Source organism: Ambystoma mexicanum, chromosome 14 (assembly GCF_040938575.1).
Source record: "Ambystoma mexicanum isolate Mex_15411 chromosome 14, UKY_AmexF1_1, whole genome shotgun sequence".
NCBI lineage: Eukaryota > Metazoa > Chordata > Amphibia > Caudata > Ambystomatidae > Ambystoma > Ambystoma mexicanum.
In genome coordinates this window covers 486,305,513-486,327,935 of record NC_090940.1, presented here as the reverse complement: position 1 = coordinate 486,327,935, position 22,423 = coordinate 486,305,513, and positions in this window count along the sequence as shown.

Sequence of the window (22,423 nt, the reverse complement as noted above, 5' to 3'; positions counted from 1 at the left end):
TGGATATCATACTAATGTTAACAGTATGCTGTATAAGTTAACATAACATAACATGGGCAAGGGGACGAATTTCTCAAAGCCAAGATCAGCCGCTACAGACCTAAGATCAAGCGATGACCTCTAAATCGAGACGAAACAATCCAAAAAAAAGGAAATGCTGAGGAACTGCATTCTCATGCCTAATTACTAATCTATGGAACATACTGCCAAAGGAAATTAGGACCACAGAAGACCACCTCACCTAAAAAAAACCAACTGAAATGATGGCTATTCAACTGCCAATGATCAGCACAAAGTGACATAATCAACGGTACCAATGGGCACCAAATGAAAGCCACCCATCACTAACCCACCAATTCCCACTCCTCCTCTCCTAACCACATTTAGATAGATTTGTGAAGACTACCCATGCCCCACACCTAGACAGATCTGAGGAGACTAGCCATACATCAAATTTAGATAGATTTCGCAAGACTAGCCATTGTCACATTAGACAAAATTGTAAAGATTCCCCATGCATCACATTCAGATAGATGTGTGTAGATTAGCCATGCATCACTCCTAAATAGACTTGGTAAGATTAGTCATGCATCACTTTAGCTGTTTAATCTTACTGCACCCAGAAGCATACTTTGTGTCTAGTAAGTCTTGCTGTGGAGGGCTGGGCTAATGGGACTAGCCAATGTATTGCACTTGGAGGAATTTGTGCGAGTAACTAATGCACTGAGCTTGGATGGGTGGTGGGGGTGTTCAGTGAACCGCAACTGTAAGAATTGAAGGGTACAATTGAGTTGCAGCTGGATGAGCTCCGAGGACATACATTGAAGAACTTTGTGAGTAACCAACGTACTACCCACCCTGCTCCTGCTCCCCTTCAATATACCTCACAAGTACTACACATGCCTATGGGCTAGCCAAACTGAACACAAACACACAACAAACTCAACAAACATTAGCACACAACAAACAATCCCAGACACTGGACCTTACCCTTAAGTACATAACAAACCAATGCGCACAATGATAACTACCATGAAACACACTGAAACACACACCCAACATAACATTCACCTGCACACAACAAACAACCAGGACACTGGACCTTCCCCTTATGGATACAACAAGCTGGTGCGCACGAACAAGCTACCAACCAGACCGCACATGAAACACACAAACACACATAACAACATTCATATACAACAAACAACCGAAGCATTGAGCCTTACCCTTACAGCTACAAAAAGCCAGTGCACACAGCCAACTCGCCTGTAATACAAAACACACACCAACGCCATTTCCTCCTGGTTCTGGACCTATCCTATCATTCTACTCTCACTAACACACCCTGCCCTCTTTCTTGCAGAGCCACGTAAGCACCTGGAGCCACCCTGGTGGTAACACTGCGTGGTATAAGACAACATAACATAACTACTAGTTCACCTTCACACCCATTTTAAGAGTATAGCTTTCCCTCAGTCCGCATTACCACAAAAGGCGAAGGAGGTCTCTTGATTTACCCTGTTTTACCTTTATGATTGGGTTGTGTTTTGGTTTGTAGAAGTGTGAGGGTTGAGTGGGCCATTTTACCCCTGCTCATCCTTGTACTCCTGTGAGGCAGAATCCAATTCGTCAGTGCACTTCTTGTGAAACATCCCCTCGGAGGGATGCCAGAAGCTGCTGCACCGATCTACCGACCACTATAAAGAGAGATGAGTTATCTATCAGAAGTATGCCTTTATGTAATCATGTAATTTATTTCTAACAGGAGGTGGCTGGCTACTTGCAGATCTCTGTATTTCTTCTCCTGGTCTCTCCTGTAAGTGGACTTATTGATCGCGGTTGAGTTTGCTTTTTATGGCCCCATTAAAGCATGAGAATAGATATCACAGGAGGGTCATTTCGCAAACTGCCAAGAACTGTTTTGTGGGATTGATATTTCAAAGGTCACATAAATTCAAGTTACAGTCCACCCCGGTGATTTGGAAGAGTGTGCAGAGGCGTATGGGAGGCTGTCGGTGTCTACAATTCAGGACTCTTCAGACTCGGGAGTCTACAAACACTTTAAACCACGACAAAAGGTGAATCTTTCAAAACCTTTCACAAGTAGGTTATTGCTATTGCATTTTGGTGGGATGTTAGTGGCTAGTCTGAAGCTGTTCTACTCCGGAGATTTATGTGGTTGTATCTGGATTGGAAGCCTTGGGTGAAAGGGCCAAAGGACATGTGTGAGTGAGATTTGGGGTGAATAATGAACTCACTGACTCATGAGCGACTTCACAGCGTTTGCGCTGTGAATCTCTTCGGAACTCTTTGAGGATGTTCGGGTGTGCATGTATTGTTTGTGAAAGGTTTTAGATTTGGGTTCTAGAAAACCTATTCCTGCACAGCTGGGCAAGCTTCTTTACAGTGAGCGACAGTGTACGTACATTATGGTCTGAATAGAGTGTCCGATTTCAAGCACACTCAAACGCTGATGTCTCTTCCGAGAATGCCAATAAGGAGCCCAAACCATGCCTAAGTTGGGGAATTCTTTTTCTGTGTGGCCTGCACCTGAATTAGAGAAACATTTGACGGTCACAGGGCACTTTGAGCATCATTTGCACCTGGAAAGAATTATGTTAGTGTAAGTATTGATTTAAGTCATATGTATTTGCAATGGGGCAAAACATCCTACACTGCAAATGTCATCCAAAAAGGCACTGGTGTACAAACACAAACAACCATAAAACTAGGTGTCGGGCGGCCATGATGGATTGAACGCCAAGCAGTGGACGAGAACGTGATAGCTCTAGAATGCTGTACCGGGTCGTGTGAAGTATTGCACATGTCTTCCGGGACGGAAAATTGCGCAGCATCTGGCGCAAGCATAGAAATAATAAAATGGAGTTGATATTACAATATTAGTCGCTCTTGTTAAAAGAAGAACTTGGCTTGTAGACCCACAAAAACAGGAACAAACGAACATGAACACTTGAACTAGAAACTCCAGTAAAAGGACCATGTCAAAGACTGGCATTCTATCAGAAATATGTGGTGGGGTTTAAGTGATTTTATTTAGTGGGATTTTTGCATATTTTTGTATTATACCATCATGCTACATTGTTGTCTAGCCTTTATCCTGACTTATTTTATATCTAGTTTTCCATTATATCTGTTCTGGCACTTTTTAATTTTGGATGAAAGTTGTTGAAGCCAACTTCGCCAAAACATTACTACTGTGTAATATAGGTTTTCCCTTTTCCTGTACGGATGCGCAGTTGCTGGTTCGTACCTGTAGAGCATTAATCCAATCAGGTTTTTGCCTGACTTTTACATGTCAGGATAAGCCTGATTGGATGAATGCTCCTGTGAATCAATTCACAACATTACCTCTGTTCCTGCTGCCTCCTCCTCCCAGCTACATTCTTTAAAAAGGCATGACGAAAGCCAACAGTTTTAGCTTTAGTGCAGGCATAGCAAGGACGTGAGTCCCTTGCTCGCTGTGCCATAGCGAAACAAGCTACACCTCACTGAGGAGGCAAAACAAGACAGCAACATGTCTGGGGTTGCTTGTGTTTCTGTGCAGAGGGGCCCTGGCCTAGCAGTTTGGGCTGAACTGCTAACATTTGTAGCAGTACCTGACTTATTTGCATATGGCTGGACCCCTTTTGCAATGGTGCAGACAGGCCCAAAGAAATGCCAGCGGTTCAGATTTATTCAAAACCTTACACCCATCACTTTTGTGGTTAAAGTTTGTCTCACTATGTGATAGAGGGTATGCCCAGATGTGGGTCCCTTGCTCGCTGTACCAAAGGGAATCAAGCTGCAGCTCACTGTGGCGGCCCAACAAGGCCGAAATATGTCTGGGGTGGCTTGTGTTTCCATGTAGAGGGGACCTGGCCTACCAGTGCGGGCTGGGCTGCTACCATTGGTGGCAGTACCTGACTGATTTGCATATGGCAGGACCCCTTTTGCAATGGTGCAGATGGGCTACAAAACTGTGGTGTGGAAGGTTGCCCAGAGTAATGCCAGTGCTTCAGATTCATGAAAAACCTTCTACCCATCACTTGTATGGTTATAGACATTTCCCATGCACTGCCATAATGGCACTGCCTGGACTTACGTTGGAAACGTCTGGCGAATGTTGATAGTACCTGTGCATATTATGGCAGTGTATGGCAAACGGCTGGTTAATGCCAATGCAAGAGCCAAACCTGTTGTCTTTACTAAAGTTTATTTTTAACACAAATTCAAATTAAAGGAATCGATGCAAGAACACACATATTGCTTATAAATCAAGGGGTTTAAAGCAGACTTAGTTAAAACATTTTTATTTCACCACAACCTTGTTTGCAGGTGCAATGAAGTCATTACCTTTCAGAGCAATGTTTAGAAATACCCTTGTCATCCCCATAAAAGCAGAGAGCTAACTCAAGAGGATCTGATTAGTCTGTGTTTCACGGAGAGGTGCAGGCACTGTGTGGGAATGGCCATACATACTAGAATTCCCATGTATGGTCAATGTGAGGTGTGACGGGGACCCTGGTTGGGTTGCCTGCTCTCACTTCTGCTGCCAGGCCTTCTGGGTGATGTATTCCTACAGGTCAACTAGATAGAAACTGGCCAGCTTTGTGCCTAACAGAAATTAGCAAGAAAGGATGGCGCTCAGTTCAGCCATGCTGGCACAGGTAGCTGGGACAGAGACTGGGGCCCTACAAACTCCTGCACCCCGTCTCTGGGGCCGAACTAGCTCTGGGAAACCTTGTGGTATGCCTTCTGCCCCAGGCTGAGTGGGGTTCACTCACCTAGGTTCACTTGGTCTTGTTCTAACACACTCTTGCATTACACACCCTGATGTTCTATCATTCCTCCCCCGTCTGTCTACTCTACTTGGTCTCTCCCTCTCCCCTCTTGCCTTCTGTCCCTCTAATGCTTCTACTTTTCACCACTCCCTACTGCTACCCTCCTCTCCATACTACTACTCTCTGCTCTCCTCACTACTCTCCCCACACTACGACTCTCACACTATCCACACCACTACTCTACATCCTACTCACTCATTTATCTTGCACACACTCTAACACCCAAGTACCACTTTCTTCCACCAATGTATTACCTTTTATACACGTTTAGCAATCCTCCTCAATACTCTTCTGCACTATTCTTCCTATGCTTGGTCTTTTGGTCCTCCTTCTCCACCCTTGACCTCACCAGAACAAACCACAGCCTCCTGTTTCCTGTGCCTCTTTTCAGCCCCCCCCATCCCTGCCTTTGGTTCTTTATCTTAGCTGGTTCCCTGAGCCAACCACTAGCTTTCAACTCTCCAGGCGCCAGGTTACAGGTAAGAAAATACACATTAATGACCTGTAAGTTCCTCCCCCGTTTCATATGTAAATACGCCAGCATTTGGTAATTGAGGCCTATGTAAAATACAGTTACTTTCCAAGTTTGTATCCGGACCAAACGGAACGCCTGACATGCCGGTTTGATATGCAGATTGCGCCGCAGTCCGCATGACAATGTAGGGACAATGTTACAATTTTTATTGCATAGAGCATCTTGAATAATGACTTAATGTGTGGCCTGCTCTGCAGCGCTGCTGAAAATCAGATCACTGTCTCAGTCTGCATTACGTAGAGTGGTTGGGTTGCCGATTTGCTGCACTACTCACTCTGCAATCATGCAGTGCCACGCTAGCTCTCTCCCGGTTGGATTGATTGCTCTCTCTTCCACCACCAGACCTTCTGGGTCTTGTAGTCTTATGGGAGGACAGAAAGCTAGAAACCTGCCAACATGGTACAGGGCAAGAGAAAGTAGTACTCAGTTCAGTCACGAAGGGACAGTTAGAAGGAACAGAGACTAGGACATCCCAACTCACATACTGCACCTCTGGGGCAGAGCTGGCTCTAGAACACCTCGCAGAAGGCCTTCGGCACATGGCTGAGAGTGACCATATCCCCTCTGAGAGGGTCACGTCTCTGACCCGGACAAACGAGAGAGCGGAGCAATGGAGTGGATAACCTATGAAATCAGACTGCAATAGTATTTATATTCATAGGTCAAGGCCAAATGTTTTCTAGTCCTAAATGCTTACTCCAAAAAGTAGTGTGCATGTGCAGAGTTTTCAAATTGTTCTATGTTGGAAGTATTGGGTCATTCACTCCTAGATTTGCTTTTCATTCTCTGATTTGTAGTGCATCATTTATAATTGTCCCAGAGGCAAACAGAGAAACAGTAATTGCCTCTGGGACAATTATAAATTATGCACTACAAATCAGAGAATGAAAAGCAAGTCCAGGGGCTGCATCTCTTTGGCGCTGAAATCCCTCCACTGGCTCCCTGTGGCTGCAAGGATCATGTTCAAGACCCTCTGCATAATCCACAAGGATTTCTGGGGCCTGGGCCTGCACTATCTGCAACACTCCCTTCCTAAATACTCTCCCTCTAGAGTCCTCCTCTCGTCCTCCTCCAACTCTCTGCAGGTGAGCCATTTCTTCAAACAGAGATTTGGGGTTAAATCTTTATCCTCTGCAGGTGCCTCCCTCTGGAACAGCCTCCCTGCCTTTCTCAGTTTTGAACCGGAGCACCTTAAGTTCCGGAAACTTCTCAAGACCTTCCTCTTCTTTTCCTCCTTCTCTCTCTCTCTTCCCTGCTAACCTCCTTCCTCCTTCTCTTCCCTAACTCTATTCAGTTTTGCTGACTGGTTGCCTGGTTCATCTCCAAAGCCTCACAGGTTCCCATGCTCCCCCACCAGTCTTTTGCACTTGCCTCCGGGCCGCTGCACTATGCTCAGCACTTTCTGCTTATACTCCATGAGTGGGGCAACGTCTCTGCACTTAACCCAGGGCCCTGCTGGACTGGGAACACTTGCTCCCCCCCTCCCATTTACAAGCACCTCTGTCTGTACGCATGTATGACCTGAATGTACTAGGACTAGTAAGTTTGTTTGTCCTGCCCCCCCCCCACTTCTTTTGTCTCCCCTCCCTAGCTTGGTCGTGACTGTATCACTTCATGCACTTGCACTAAGAGAAATGCAGTCAGGCATAGTACACTAGTTTTTTTCTGTTAGATCATTCGGAAACTTCAAGGCCTAAGAATGATAACTGTATTCTCTTGCTCCCTTCCTGCCTTGAAGTGCTTTGAAGCACTCCACTAGTGTATAAGCGCTGTATAAATAAACAATTGCAGTTACAGTAATGGATGGGCTACCTGCACCCAATGAAGGGTACCTGGTGAACACTGCACATGTCATTCCCATGTGATTGCTTTAGGAATGAAATGGAACCACCATATTTACTTTGGCTTCAACGAAATACTAACATCATCCAAGTTTAATTTGGGCATCATTGCAGACTCTTTGGTTGATATTTGCTGAAGTACCACCAGCTGGTAATTACCACCAGAGCCAGAGGTATTTAAATAAAATTCACCAATTGAAGTAAAAACACCTGTCAATGGTAGTTGGAGTGGTATTGTTGGAATATCATTGCTGGTTTCCAAGAAATAACACTTGACACAATTCTTTTTTTAGGTTTTTGATATCTATTTTCACTCCCCAAGTCATGTTGGTAATGGATAGTGTCTAGTAGTGGTTCTTATAACTATTGTACATTTTCTTCAATGTACAAAAGAGTGAATTCTGATCATTTTTGTGCATTACTTGGGAAAGGTGGTGAGAGGGTCAGAATTTCCAAATGTATGACCCCATTCAAATAATCCAAAGTCTACTTTTTTCTGAGTATGTAGGGTGAAGTGCTTGTGCTTCCCTTCTGTACTGTAAGAAAACTTAAAAACAAATCTCGGGTGGTCCATATGTAGCATCATGAAAGGAATACAGTGGCAATGATTATGTATACTGTGGGAACCATCATTATGAAAGTTTTTACAGTGGGAATTGTAAGGCGTTCATGGTAGCAACAGTAAAGACAGACACAAGTGATCACAGTTCAAGGGTGTTTCTTGAACAATGAATGCACGGTGGAAAAACGGCTAACCTAAACCTAAATCTAAGATGGGAACAAGTGTCGACCATCAAATGAAAATGAAGGCAGTCCTACTTGTGTCATGTCAAAATAAAAGGGCCTATACTAAAGAAAAACCTATTGCCTATTGCCAATTCCTTACAACTAATTATAGAAAGAGTGTGGAATAGAGTTTCAATAAAGAGAAGAAGTCTTCCAAATAATAAGCCAGGATGTGATTGCCAGGGGTCTCCCTTCTCCACATTTTCAGCACGGGACAAGGTGAGACCTTAGAGCACACACACGCTCAAGCTTTCTCAGCACAAGCCGACAGTTCCGTTCCAGCTAGAACAGTACATGCTTGAGCTTTCACAGCACGATCTGACAGTTCCGTTCCAGCTATCCGGTTCTTCGATGGTTAAGTCTCTTTGAACTAAAATGTCTCTTGCTTTCGAGGCCTGATGTATCCAACAAACAAAAAGGTTCTATTCCACAGTTCACGTTCGGTGATAGATTCACCCCTGGGTCCCCCTATTCCTATAAAACCAAAGCTTTCTTGACTAATTTACATCCAATCATGCCGGTGATATACGTGCTTCCTAAAATACATAAGAATTTACAAAATCCACTCAGACGTCCAATAATAGCAGCTACCAACAGTTTACTGGACCTTTGGTGCAATATTTGGATACAATTATTCAACCATTGGCCCAAAAAGCTATCTCATATGTTAAGGATACGAATCACTTTCTAACAAAACTTCAAACAGTTTGTTTGTGTGTTTATTTATTGTGCGCACCGGACCCTGGGGTAGCAGGGCGGAAGAGAACAAGGAGGTTTACAGTTTAGTTAAAGACGTTACAAGTTACAAGTTACAGGTTACAAGGTAAGCATAGTGGACATTTCTTGAATTTGCAGGGTAAGGCAAGTGCAAGTGCAGATAAAGCGCTGCCAAACAGTCAAATCTATAGCGAGCGAACAGTATAGCAAGTCTGAACAAGCATTATAACAGGTCATTACGTATCAAGTGACATACAATTGGACGTGCGAGGGGTGGATAGTTATTATGTCGCATTCTCAGTGAGCCATTTTATGGTGTTCTTTCTGAAGTTGTTGAAGGTTTGGTCAGATCTAAGTGCAAGAGGTAGGGAGTTCCATAACTGCGCTGTCTTGACTGGGAAGCTGGAACCTCCAATGGTGGCTAGTTTAAATCTGGGCACTAGGAGGCAGTTGGGGCTGATTGTCCTTGTAAGTCTAGTGGGATTTTTTCTGTTGAAGCGTTCTGAGAGGTATCGGGGGGCTTTGTTGTTTAGGCATTTGTGGATAAGGGAAGCAGATTTAAGGTTGATTTTTTCTTGGGTGGAGAGCCATTTGTGTTTTCGTCTTATTTCTGAAATATGTGCTCTTCTAGGGATACTTAGGGCCGCCCTAAGTGCGTTGTTTTGGAGCACTTCGATTCTATTGATGATTTGTTTAGTAGTCCCTATGTAAAGGGCGTTACAATAATCTAATTTAGATAAAATGAGGGCTCTAGCTAGGATAAGACAGCTGTCATCTGAAAGGAATGGTTTCCCAGCTCGTATTAACTTGCATGTATAGGCCGTGGATGAGGCCAGTGAGTTCACCTGTTTGGATAAAGATAGTGTCGCATCAAGGTAAAAACCTAGGGTTTTTACTTCTCTGGCGACCTTGATAGTGTTACCATCGATGATGAAGGCAGAGTAGTTTTGGTTAAGTTTGGAAATGCGGGCTGCCATTCCCAGGATGATGAGCTCTGTTTTATCATCGTTCAAGCATAGGCCATGGTTGGCCATCCATGCTTGAACGATGCTATAGACTCTATTCACCAAAGCCAGATCTTCAACGTAATCCCCAGTAAGTGGTAAGAGAATCTGAGTATCGTCTGCGTAGTTGGTGTAGGTGATACCCAGATTATCAAGATCGTCAAAGAGTGGCTTGGTGAAGATGTTATAGAGTGTCGGCAAGACACAGGATCCCTGGGGCACTCAACAAGTGATTGGGATAGGGTCTGCTGCCGCTGCGGGGGAGAACACCCTCATGGTCCTGTCACTAAGGAATGACTGAATCCAGACTATAGCCTCCCCTGAGAAGTGGGCTGCCGAGTCCAAGTGATTACATAGGACTTTGTGGTCCACCAGATCAAAGGCGGCTGAGAGGTCTAGAAGGAGGAGGTGAGCTAATTTTCCCTCGTCTGTGAGTGAGTCTATTTGGGCCTTTAAGTCGATAAGGGCAGTCTCTGTACCGTGTTGTGGACGGAAACCGGATTGGCGGGTGCCAAAGAGATGGTTCATCTCAAGGAAGTTCTGGATTTGGGTGTACGCTACCTTATCTAATATTTTTAGTAGGAAGGGAACCGTGGTGATGGGCCTGTAGTTAGTGGGAATGTTGGGGTCCAATGTTTGCTTTTTTAGAAGGGGGAGTACCCGAGATTCCTTTAGATTGCGGGGGTGCATGTGGTGTAAATTTGACTTTACACCACATACAGACATACTCTTTTCAATGGATGTGACCAGTTTCTATACTAATATTACACATCAATCATGAATTGAAGCAATGGAGTGGGCACTTATGAATAATGATGAAAAGGCAGTGATAAACTGTGATACAGTTACTCACAATTGTACTTAATAACAATTTCTTCATGTTTGAAGATCGTTACTTTATTCAAATCTCTGGCACCTCAATGGGTGCGGCAATGGCCCCAAGTTACGCCAATGTGTATATGTGATATCTGGAAGAGACAAAGGTACTGAGCAATCCTACATGGAAAAAGAACTTGAAATTCTATGTTAGATATATCGATGACCTGTTTGGAGTCTGGTCGTGCATGGAGGTGGAATTGAGAAACTTCTTTGAATATATGAATAACTTGGCACCCAGGATACAATTTACGTACAAGACCAGTACTACATCACTAGAATTTCTGGACGTTTTGGTGTACCTTGAAGAAAATAAATTGGCAACTAGCATTTATACTAAACAAACTGACAGAAATAGTTTACTCCTGGCATCGAGTTTCCATCCAAAGAGAACAGTAGAGAGCATACCATTGAGTCAGCTAATGATATACAGGAGGATAGCATCCGAAGAGGATGAGTTTGACAGGAAGGCGAAAGAGTTAACAAAAAAATTCCTTCTGATGGGATATGACCCGATTCAAGTACAACGAGACCTCATAAAGGTAAAGGAGACATCTAGATCTGACATGCTGCAGACAAAGAGTAAAAGTGAGGAGGAGAAATTGGTATTTGTAACTACATATTCACAACAGAGCCATCAGATTAAAAAAATCATTAAGAAGAATTGGGAAACTTTATCATTGGATCCAAAATTACAGCAACTATTTCCAACAACACTACTGTTTGCATACAGTAAAAATAAGTCTATAAAGGAGCATTTGACCAAATCAGATTTTGGTTACCAAAAGGTTAAGACGACGTTGTTCAAAGGTACTTTACCCTGCAACAACTGTAAATGTTGCCACAACATCATCAAAGGCAGTTATGTACACCACCCACATAAAGGAAATAAGATCTTGCTACGACACACATCAACATGTGACACTAAGAGTGTCATATATGGCATAAGATGCCCTTGTGGACTGTATTATGTAGGCCTTATGGGCAGAAAAGCAAAACAAAGATGGGTAGAACACAAGTCAAATGTAAGGACAGGCTCGATTAAATCACCAGTAGCACAACACTTTAAAGATCATAAACACACTGTAGCACAGATGTAATTTGTTATCCTTGAACATGTGGTATTATCCAGGCGGGGAGGGAACTTACAAAAACTTTTGCAACAGAGAGAGACATATTGGATCGAGCTCCTTGACTCAATGTACCCAAGGGGTATGAATTTGGAATGGGATTTATATTGTTTTTTATAATGCTTTTTATTGTGTTTTTATAATTTGTTTTTTATAATTGTTTTTTTATAATTTGTTTTTTCTAAAATTTAGTGGGTAATCTGTCCTTCAGGAGGTGAAATATGGTATGTTATGTTTTCTCCCATGAACAACTTTTACTGATTGAGTATGTAGTGAACAGTGGAAATGTATATACACCAAAACCCCATTGATTGAGTTTACCAGTTGATATAATACATCATTAATATGATATAGGGATATGGAATCTTTTCATGGTTGGAAGGGTCAACAGTGTTATCATCAGATGACTGTGATTGAAAATAACGATGTGTTTTATTTTATATAAGAGGTGATCATCAGAGATAGTTCATTAGACAATTGTTTTTGTTGTAGAAACTAAAAGAGGAGACACAACAGAAATCACTGTTTCGTAAGAAGTAGACTATACTCCGTAATACATTGAATCTGTCAGCATTCGCACGAACATTTTTTTATAACATCATACATAACAACTGTTACTGCCGTAAGGATGCAGGAGGGCAGTGATATAATATGGATCCGCGTTAAACCTGTAGGGTTTTTGAGAACTAAAGATGGCCACTAGTAAACTACGTAGATGAGTCCAATCGCTCTCGATAGAATGGTCGCCATTTTTTCTAGCAAGATGGCGCTTTGCAAAGATCGTGAGAATAGGTCTAGTCTCCCTTTACATTTGAGACACACACGAAGGGAGCTAACAGGCGTTTGTTCCGGCATATAGCAAAAGTAACAGACAACGAGTATGTTTACTCGGTGGGGAACCGAAGACGAGATGCTGCCTATGTGTTAGGCAGCAACGTAATATCCGGGGATTGCAGCTCAGGAAATTATCAATAAGGCGACTTGAGAGTACAGCTGGGCGAGACAAAAGCAAGAGCGTAGAGGTGGAACAGACGTGGACATCAGGTACATATTCATTTTAGGATCTGAATTGAACTATCTTGATACGGAATGTCAATTAATTTACTTTTTTGACTCGAAACCGAATAGCGACATCCGTTCTTTTATATTTAAATAGGCACAATAATTCTACAGTCGAGTGAGACCGTTAATATCAGACTGACAATCACCGACGTTCGCTTCCATAGAGGAGCTAGTTTACCAAAGCATGAAGCACCGATCTCAGTCATCAGCAGGTATGCTGTTTTATTGTTAGCTTAAAGCAACCTATTTTTAGCTTAAAGCAACCCTGCAATTTATTGGCACAGAGAATATATATATATATATATATCTCATTTACAGCTGGAACCGTTTTCAACTAATAGAAAAATGTTGTTTGCAAAATAACAGAAAAGCCAATAGAACATATCCCTTTGAGGGCACAACATCGACTCAGAGGTGAGTCCATGATGGATTTATGATGATATATATGTAAATAATCATAGAAAGTTAACGTATCACAGTTGTTCTGTTTACTGTCCGCACCTTTTAGCAAAATGTCCCACCTCAGAACCGCTGTTTGATACAGTTAATTTACTTGAATTAGGAACCAATTATGGGGTAGTAATTCGATCACTTTGGTTTGATTTCAGCGAAGCAAGTCAGGAATTTGACAAATATCAACGCACTTTTCGATTTGATGGATGTAGGAGACACAGGTTAGTGTATAGAACTTAAGTAAGATTACTTTCACTTTATAATTTCACGAATGGAATGAATACTTATCATTAAGGAAATTGATTCTGATAGCCTGTATTATTTTATTTATTTATAGGAAACTGAAAACGATATCATACCTGAAGAAGGGCAATAAGCCCGAAACGCGTAGTAGTAATAGACTGAGTGGAGTTGGTCAAAATTAACATCAACAACAGACTCCCAGTCGAGATATCGTATCATGAACATTGAGTCTAACTAATGTAATGAACAGAAATTGTTTGAATTTTGAGTTTTCAAGTATCTGGGGTCAATTGTGATTGTAAACAATTTACATTATGTGAATTTTATTGCTATGATATGATGTGAATTTATCATATGAATCAATTGTGTTACTGTATGAACTTGCAATGATTAATTGAGTTGATATTCTCTGTGAAGAACCATTATTGATTTGGTAAATCCATAAAGTTTTATTTTACAAATTACCTTTGTGAAAATTGCTTACGTGCAATTAACTTTAGGAATTGTTGTCCAATATTTATTGCGATAGCAGTGCACCTATTTGTGTCTCAGCGTGCTTCTGAGACACCATTCTTTGTTTTTCCCCCTATTCCATGCGCAGACCCCTAAAACCGTTCTTCACCCCTGGGTACCCCTCTTCGGGGCGCAGACCCATTTCAAATATTTGTCTTGGTTCACAGCCTCCCTCTTCTGGGTTCACTATGGCTTTGCACAAAGACAGTTCACCTTTTACCTTTCAGCAGTCTTAATGTTTTTTCAAACAATTCTCGTGGACATCCCTCCACTGGGTTCACTCTTGCCAATTTAACACACAACTTTGGGTGATAGTTTTCCACCCCAGGATCTCCCTCGGCCGGGCTCAGATCCCTCACGTATTGTATTCAACCAATCAATTGAACAGTTCCTTTCTCAATGAACTTTGGGTGATGACTTTTCATCCCTCAATCTCCCTCGACCGGGCTCGGACCCACTTGACAAGGGGAACAATTTACTTCCCCTCGTCTTTCAATACCGCTTACTTTCACGAGTCGTAATGTCTTTTTAAACAGTAATTCAGGCTTTGTCGGCTTCCCTCTTCCAGGTTCACTCTTGCCAACATTTACAACACACTGTTCATGCACTCATTTCGCCAAGCGGGATTAATTTCCCTTCACTTCTCAATCATCTGTCAGCCAAAGACTTTTGAAGATATAGAGGATTTTGCGAGACCCCTGTATGACCACTTTGACCCCCTTTTCGCCTTCTTCCAAGGCCTTCTGGTTCTCGTAGTTTCAACAAACAGGTAATCACCTGAGTTTCCTAAGTGAGCATGCACGGGATGCAAGACTTTTATCTTGCTGGTTTTCCCTCTCTTTTCAATAGTGTCTTTCAACTTCTCAATAGTTCAAATTAGCCGGTGGCTATTTATCCTTCAACACAGTTTGGTTTCTGATCGATACTCCCCTCGACTCACCGGCTGTGATGATCTGCTCGCCTTTCTTTCTCGAGTCAAGGTTGGTGCCACAGAGGCCAGCATCCTTCACCAGCTTGGTTATCAGCAGAGCAGGCTCTCATGTACCCTTGACATCTGCTGCAACACACGTTGGCTATTGTTCGTGGTCTTAGGTTTCCATCTGCAGAGGTTTCACAGGTGTTGGTCGGAAAGGGCACAGTTGCTTCTCTCCTTGTCACCCTCTCGGGTTGCACCATCTTTCTCCTCCTCTTGAACTGCCGTGCTGAGTTAGCTCTCATGTCGTACAGTCTGCCTTGCTCTTCTTGTTCTCTCTTGCGCCACCTGTTATCCCTGTGGGGAAAGGAAAGGGCCATCAGGTGTGTGTGATTTTGGTCAATTGCCTGACTTTACCTGACCCTTAGGTTGGGATATGTCAGGTGAACAGTTCTAAAATTAGTCTTTTGTCTTTCGTGTTGTGCGAAGGTGTTCGTGTCAGAAAGGGGGGAAGTTAGAGTGTTCGAATATGCTATGGGGTAGGATGAAAAAAGGTATTTTCGGGAGGGTCAGAATGGTGGGGTTTGTGAGACAAACGAGAATGACTGGAGTTATTATTGTGACCTGAATAGGGGAAATTGTGGGAGTGGTAGTTTGTTATCAAAGCAGACTGGGAGTTCAGAAAATAAAAAGGAAAAGAGGAATTCTGGGATATATGCTTTTTGGTTGCAGCCGGGTTTGAGACCTTAGTGGATTAATCATGTATGGAGGGTTTGTTGGATCTGGGCAGGAAAGTTTTACTGGGAGGAAGTGAGGCAGATGTATTATAACCTATAAAGAGCTTAGGGATCTCATCCTCCTCTCCTTTTTCCTCGCTGGTGCCATACCGCGTTTCACATGGGGCACTTCCCCAAGCACACCCTTGGGTTCACCTACCCAGGTGATCCTCGCTCGCTCGTCCACTCCCAGGGTTGCTATCTGAGAGCACCAGTCCTTCCTTGGCCACCTGAATAAGGAACTCCTGAGGTCTACTTGGGAGACTACCATCAGGTTTCTCACATAATGCTGACATACTTTGTTTTACATTGGAAATATGGACAAATACTATGGGCATGACATGAAGATGTTTTTCATTGGCAAGGCTGGCATATATTGTGAGTACTGATGGTGACTATTGGTGACCTGGTGTCTAGTGGATTTTTCATGTGTTCATCTACTAAATGTTCGTAAATTAAATAGCTTTTAATACAATATTTTTCCAAAAATGGTGCTGTAAAATGCACCCATTAAAACAATTATCTAAATAAATATTTAGAGGGGTGTGTCTCCCCGCCCCGCCCCCTCACCACCGAGTCCTCCCATATTAATTAAAAGCCTCGACTATGCTTGGTCCCTCATGCTAATTTGGGGGAATATTAATGCTCCTCCAGTGAAAATGTTAACCGGCTGCCGCTGGCCTTCAATCATTTTGAACGCTGGTGCCCTCACTCCCCACATCCCGTGAAGTCACATGCCCCCTACATGGTGGCACCAATAGCTGCATCTTCCACTATACAGGTAGGAAATGACAGTATTAACTGCATACATTGTAGGAATCTGAAGTGCAACTTCACTGTTCCATAAATTGGAAACGGACTGCCAGATGCTGCTGGAAGTCTTTAGTGCATGTTGTTATGTTCTGTGCTTTTGTTAAGGTAGCAAATGCACTGTTCCTGTCGCACTGTCCCATACTGTGTTACCCATTCTCAAACTGCCTGGAACTACAGCTAAGCAGTAGAGTCATGAGACACAACCTTGCTATGGGCTCACTGCTTTCCTCGCACTCACAGCGTCCTCCATCCTCACATATTCATTGATTCACCCATTCTAATAAAGCAGAAACAATTAGGCAAAATGGCCTAAAACCATAGACTAGAATCTCACTATACCGAGGATCACAATGAAAGCTTTGGTTAGACTTAAGGCCTGAGAAAGCTACGTTTGGTTTGTTATTGTATTATCGTTACATGATCCAAAGGGCTCAAATACGCCCAGTTCTTTAATAATAATATTAATAATTTAGCATTTATATAGCGCTACGAGCCCTCGGGTATCTGAGCGCTGCTTATTGTTGCCCACAGTGTACAGTGATCATTTATCGACCTCGGAAGGATGAAAGGCTGAGTTTGGCCCTGCTGGGATTCGAAGCCGCGTCTGCAGGCTCTGCACAGATGTCAAAGGAGCGCTCTACCAAGCCCAATCAGTTTCCTGAAATTGCCATGGTTGTTCCACAAATGCTCCTTTAACAATGTTTTATCACTTAAAATATACATTTTGAAGCCTGAACAAATCCAAACTGCTGTTATTTCAAATGCCAATTGAATCAGCTTTTCTTTTACACTTTGCAATTTGTCTGACTGAATCTTGACACATCAGAAGTCTATTCCTCTGTCAATGTTTCTGTATACTGTGACAAGGTCCTCAACAAAGGAACTTCCACAAAGCTATGTACCTAATTTCAATATTTGTGTATTTAATACACTGGAAACACATATTTAAAAAATGTAATCACATATAAAAGCAACATACAAATCCAAAATGATGTCCCACAAACATTTTGCGTTACAAAATAGACAAGCTAGTCGATGCAAAGAAAGACACGAAAAGTGATTTCTGCATTTTGATTGTTTATTTAAATCTTTTGCGGTCAACTTACTCATTTGTAATGAAACCAGGTGCAACTTCAGTGATTTAAAATATGTTCCTTCTTTCGGCATTGATGTGCATGTAAGTAAGCAGGCTTCCATACAGACATAATTCAGTTCTGTTAAGTCTTAATTCACGACCAGCACGTCATGGTTTTAATGGTATTTTTATATTCACATTCAGATGATTCTGACCTCTTATGCTTTTGATACCTTAGTGAAATTCCCTTAGAAGTGGATTCAGGTTAGTCCTCTTCTACTTTTTAATGTTTGTTGGTGTTGTAAAATCTTTATTAAGAAAATCCATCAAGGCACAAATACCAATGAATACAGAAAATTATCATTCCAGATGTAAAATATCCACATACCATATAAACACTTAAGTTTAAAATTAAGAAATCATAGCTTAAATACATCATAAAAATACAAAGTCAATAAAAGCATTAGATGCTATTTTCCATCAGTATTCTGTCTCAACTTCTCAGTGCAATTAGCAGATCAGTGCAGGTCTACTTTGTGTAAAACCAAAATTTCGCAACAGGGAAACTAAAAGACTTTGTCACAATTTGTGATAGGTTGTGCTCACAAATATAAAGTGCATTAAATCTTCAACGCCAGCAATTACCAGTATTGTCCCCCTGCTTCAGCCATTTAGCCGTGATAACTTCCAGCTGGAGTAAATTAAGCCTAGTTCTAGTAATAAGGGGTCACTCATATTTATAATTGGTCCAAAAGAGATAGTTTGGTGGACCAGCTAGGGGCTAATATAACATATTTACAATTTGATGACTGTCCAAGTTCTATTGATTATCTTTCCATTGTGAGATTTTTACATTTCCTCCTTTACATTTTCCTTAATCTCGTTGCCACCTCCAGAATTTATGGTGGTCAGGTTCTCAAACCAAAAATCATAATTTATTCTATTCAACTGATTTTTGATAAAACGCAACCACAGAATATCGAATGTATTTCCTTCTGAGAATAAAATACATTTTGTTGCAAATTAATTCATGCTGCAATATCCTGGAAGGTCTGATTTTGGAGTGTGATGCGTTAAAGATGCCTTAGAATTAGCCCACTCGCCAGTCCATAAATGAATCAGTTCAATGCCTAATTCATCTTCAAAAAAAGGAAGTCCAGAAGTTGGGGGCTGAGTCCGGGATGCCAAGTACCTTTTTCAGAAACATATTTTCTCGGATTGGAGTAGTGGAACATTTAAAAGAGCCCACATGTTGCCCCCCTATCTAGCAAGAGCCTTGGCTTTAGCTTTATAAACCCTGAGTATCACAACCGTAGGGTGGACTTGGTACATTTTACTAAACCGGAAAAATGCCCCTACTGGCTGCACACATTGTGCCTCCTGCTTTTCAAAGTGACTAGCACCAGAGAATCTTGAGGAAAAATAGATAGCCAAGCTGTTAAATGAGGTAGTGAGGTTTAAAGGTTGCTTCCCCACAAAGGCGTTGGTGGATTGGAGATTATATTAGTCTTTGTTCAGATCATAACAGCGTTTGGACCAATTTACTGCCAAGTCCAATGTGCTCATAAAATCACACAAACTATTAATCAGGCACTCGAGGAACGTAGAAATATATGCAATAAAACCGTGTCATCCATGCATGTGAGTACTGGGATGTTCAAACCCCCGAAACAAGGAGAGTCCTCACCACAATCAAGGAGATAAAGTTGAAAATCATTGATGTACAGAGAGAACAACAAAGTGGCAAGGACACTTCCCTGCTTCATACCAGTATTAACAGTAAACCACTCTTTGCGGTGTACATCATTTTCACTATACTTCTGATTGGTGAGAAATGTCTGTTATAATGGGTATTATGTGTTCTCAACCCTGTATTTGTATATAGATTGTACGGACCCAAGGATGTCCATTAGAAGTTTGCCTTCGGAAATTTGGTGATTATTTACACCCTTATTTTTCAATTGGTAAATTGTTCAATTTTATATTGAATAGTAGTATAGTCCATTTAAGACAAGTCACATATTCCACAACACAACCTAGTAGCCATCACTGCAAGATCACCGCCAGTTCTGAGCCACATCAGCAAGGCATTGTGGGTATGCAAATTAGCCCAAATGCAAGCATATTTCTCCAGGAAATGTTCTTTGTCTTAGAGTGCAGTGCTTCTTTTTACATAGCTTAAACAATCCAAGACAGACATTTTGCAAGGCTGCCAGGATGACTACATCCTTATTGGGGATCTTCAGTGCAGTAAAGGCTGACAGCCTAATGGTTGGAGCATGTATACAAAACACCAAAACAGTTATGATGGGTTTAAAAAGACTTGAAAAACAACATTTCACCTGAAATGTGAATGTAGGATAGTCCATATGAGCCATGTCACACATTCCATACTGCAACCTAGTAGCCATCACTGGAAGTTCCCGTCCAGTTCAGAGTCATAGCAGCAAGGCATTTTTGGTACACAAATTAACCCAAATACAAGCCTTCTCCTCCAGGAAATTGTCTCTGTTTTATAGGGCAGTGCTACTTTATACATAGCCTTATCAACCCAAGGCAGTCTTTTTTAAATCTGTCAGGACAACTACATACCTGGTTTCACCCTTATTAGGGATCATCAGTGCAGTATACTCCTGACTGACTGGTGTTTTTTATACATGCCCCGAAACTCCAACAACAAGGCTGTCAGGACTATACTGCACTGATGTCCCCCCATAGCACCCCTACTGAATCGTACTTTAGTCTCTCAGCAAGCCCACTCAGACATTAATAGACCGATTCATGGAATTAATGTGCGCTGAAATTTTCGGCGAAAGCGTGCGAATCGCAGCGCAAGTGCGAAAATCGCAGCGAAACCCGCGCAGAGCGATTCATGAAAGTCCGTGCGCGTGTAAATCCCTGGATGTGCGCTAATATTCTCTGTGGCGCACGCAGGCGCACACGTCTCCAAACAGCGTGCGCTAAGCGCACAACAAAAGCGCACATAGCGCAGCGCCCACAACAAAAGTAGGCGGAACAGGGGGCGTAACACGCAGAATGGGGAACAACGCGTGAAAATGTGGGCGTCACGGGGGAAGTACAGGAGGCATATGCGCGGAACGCCCACACGCGCGTCTACAACACGTATTCATGGAATCAAACGGGGCTAATGCGTGCGCCAAAAAAGACGCGCTAATCCGGAAACATGTACGACAGCAGGAAGCAGGCGTACGTGGACCCACGCAGCATAAAAGTGCGCGCAAACAACAAACAAGCTCAGACGCCAAGATGAATATACCGTTTCTAGCAGCAGTGGTCGTGTGATACCGCAGGAGGAGGAGAAGGATAGTCAGGCCCAGAATTTTTACACCCAGCACCAGCCTTTTTGGGGATGCCTGATGACCAGGTGTATGGGACGTACAGGTTTCCACCTCACATAATACTCGACCTGGTGAGTGAGTGAGTGGGAGGATGACCTCACATCACCCACCCTGTGCTCCCAAGCACTCAGCCCCCTGGAGAAGGTCCTCAATGTGCTGCACTTCTTGGCCACTGGATCATTTCAGCGGACAAGTGCTATAGTGGGGGGGTGTCACAGGCCACGCAGTCACGCTGCCTACTCCAGGTGTTGTTGGCATTCATGACTGCACGCCCATCAGTCCACAGGCACATATACCTGCCCAGAACACCTGCAGAAAGGCAGGCTGCCATCCAGGATTTCTACGGGGTGGCACAATTCCCCAAAGTGCTAGGTGCCATTGATTGCACCCATGTGGCTCTACGTCCCCCCAGGGCATCTGAGCACATCTATAGAAACCGAAAGCACTGGCACACCATCAATGTGCAGGTAGTATGTGATGCAAAGGGAATCATCACCTCAGTATATGCCAACTATCCAGGGTCCACCCACGACAGTTTCATTTACAGAATGTCAACCCTAAACCGGGACCTAGAAGCTGGGCGGCATGGCGATACATGGCTGCTTGGTGAGTATAAATGCCACTGCACATGCATGCATGTCAGATACTGAGTAATGTCACAACCCCACTAATGATACCCATTACCACCTCCCCAGGGGACAGTGCCTACCCTCTGAGCACCCACATGATGACGCCAATTCAGAACCCCACCACACCACCCGAGGTAAGATACAACACAGCCCATATTGCAACCCGGGGCATAGTGGAGCGCACATTCGGACTGCTCAAGTCACGCTTTCGCTCCCTTGACCGTTCTGGTGGGCAGCTGTTATACGCTCCCCCAGTAGTGTGCAGGATCATAGTGGCAGCATGTGTCCTGCACAATGTAGCAACACGCCGGGGCCTGCTGGTGGACATGGTGGTGCCCCCACATCCCCAACCACATGCACGCCCGCTGCGCATGGGAGGGGAAAGGGCAGTGGTGAGGCAGCCCGTACGCAGCTGGTGGCTAATTAATTCACATAAATTCACACCCCTGTGGAGTGCACACAGCCCTGGCACATACCAGCTGACAATCAATGATGATGACATAAGTGACACTCAACTGTCACAACCATACCATCCTGGGATTGGTCACATGGAAGTGTTACATTGTGTGCATCCCTACCTCCCAAACCCCACCAATGCCGTGTCATCAAAAGACATACATCAATGCTGCTAAATTCATTACCCCCTCGCTAAATACAACATGGGAACAGCGCCATGTCACCCAACCCCTCCCCAGCTCCACCACCAAACACACCATGGCATGTCATGCAATGTGAAAGCAAACAAAGCAATGCACAAGACCTGACACAAGTGTCATAAAGTACACTGTCCCTAATGGAAACTGCCCACACACAATATGCTCCCAGTAATGTATAACTAACAGCACACATTACCAAAT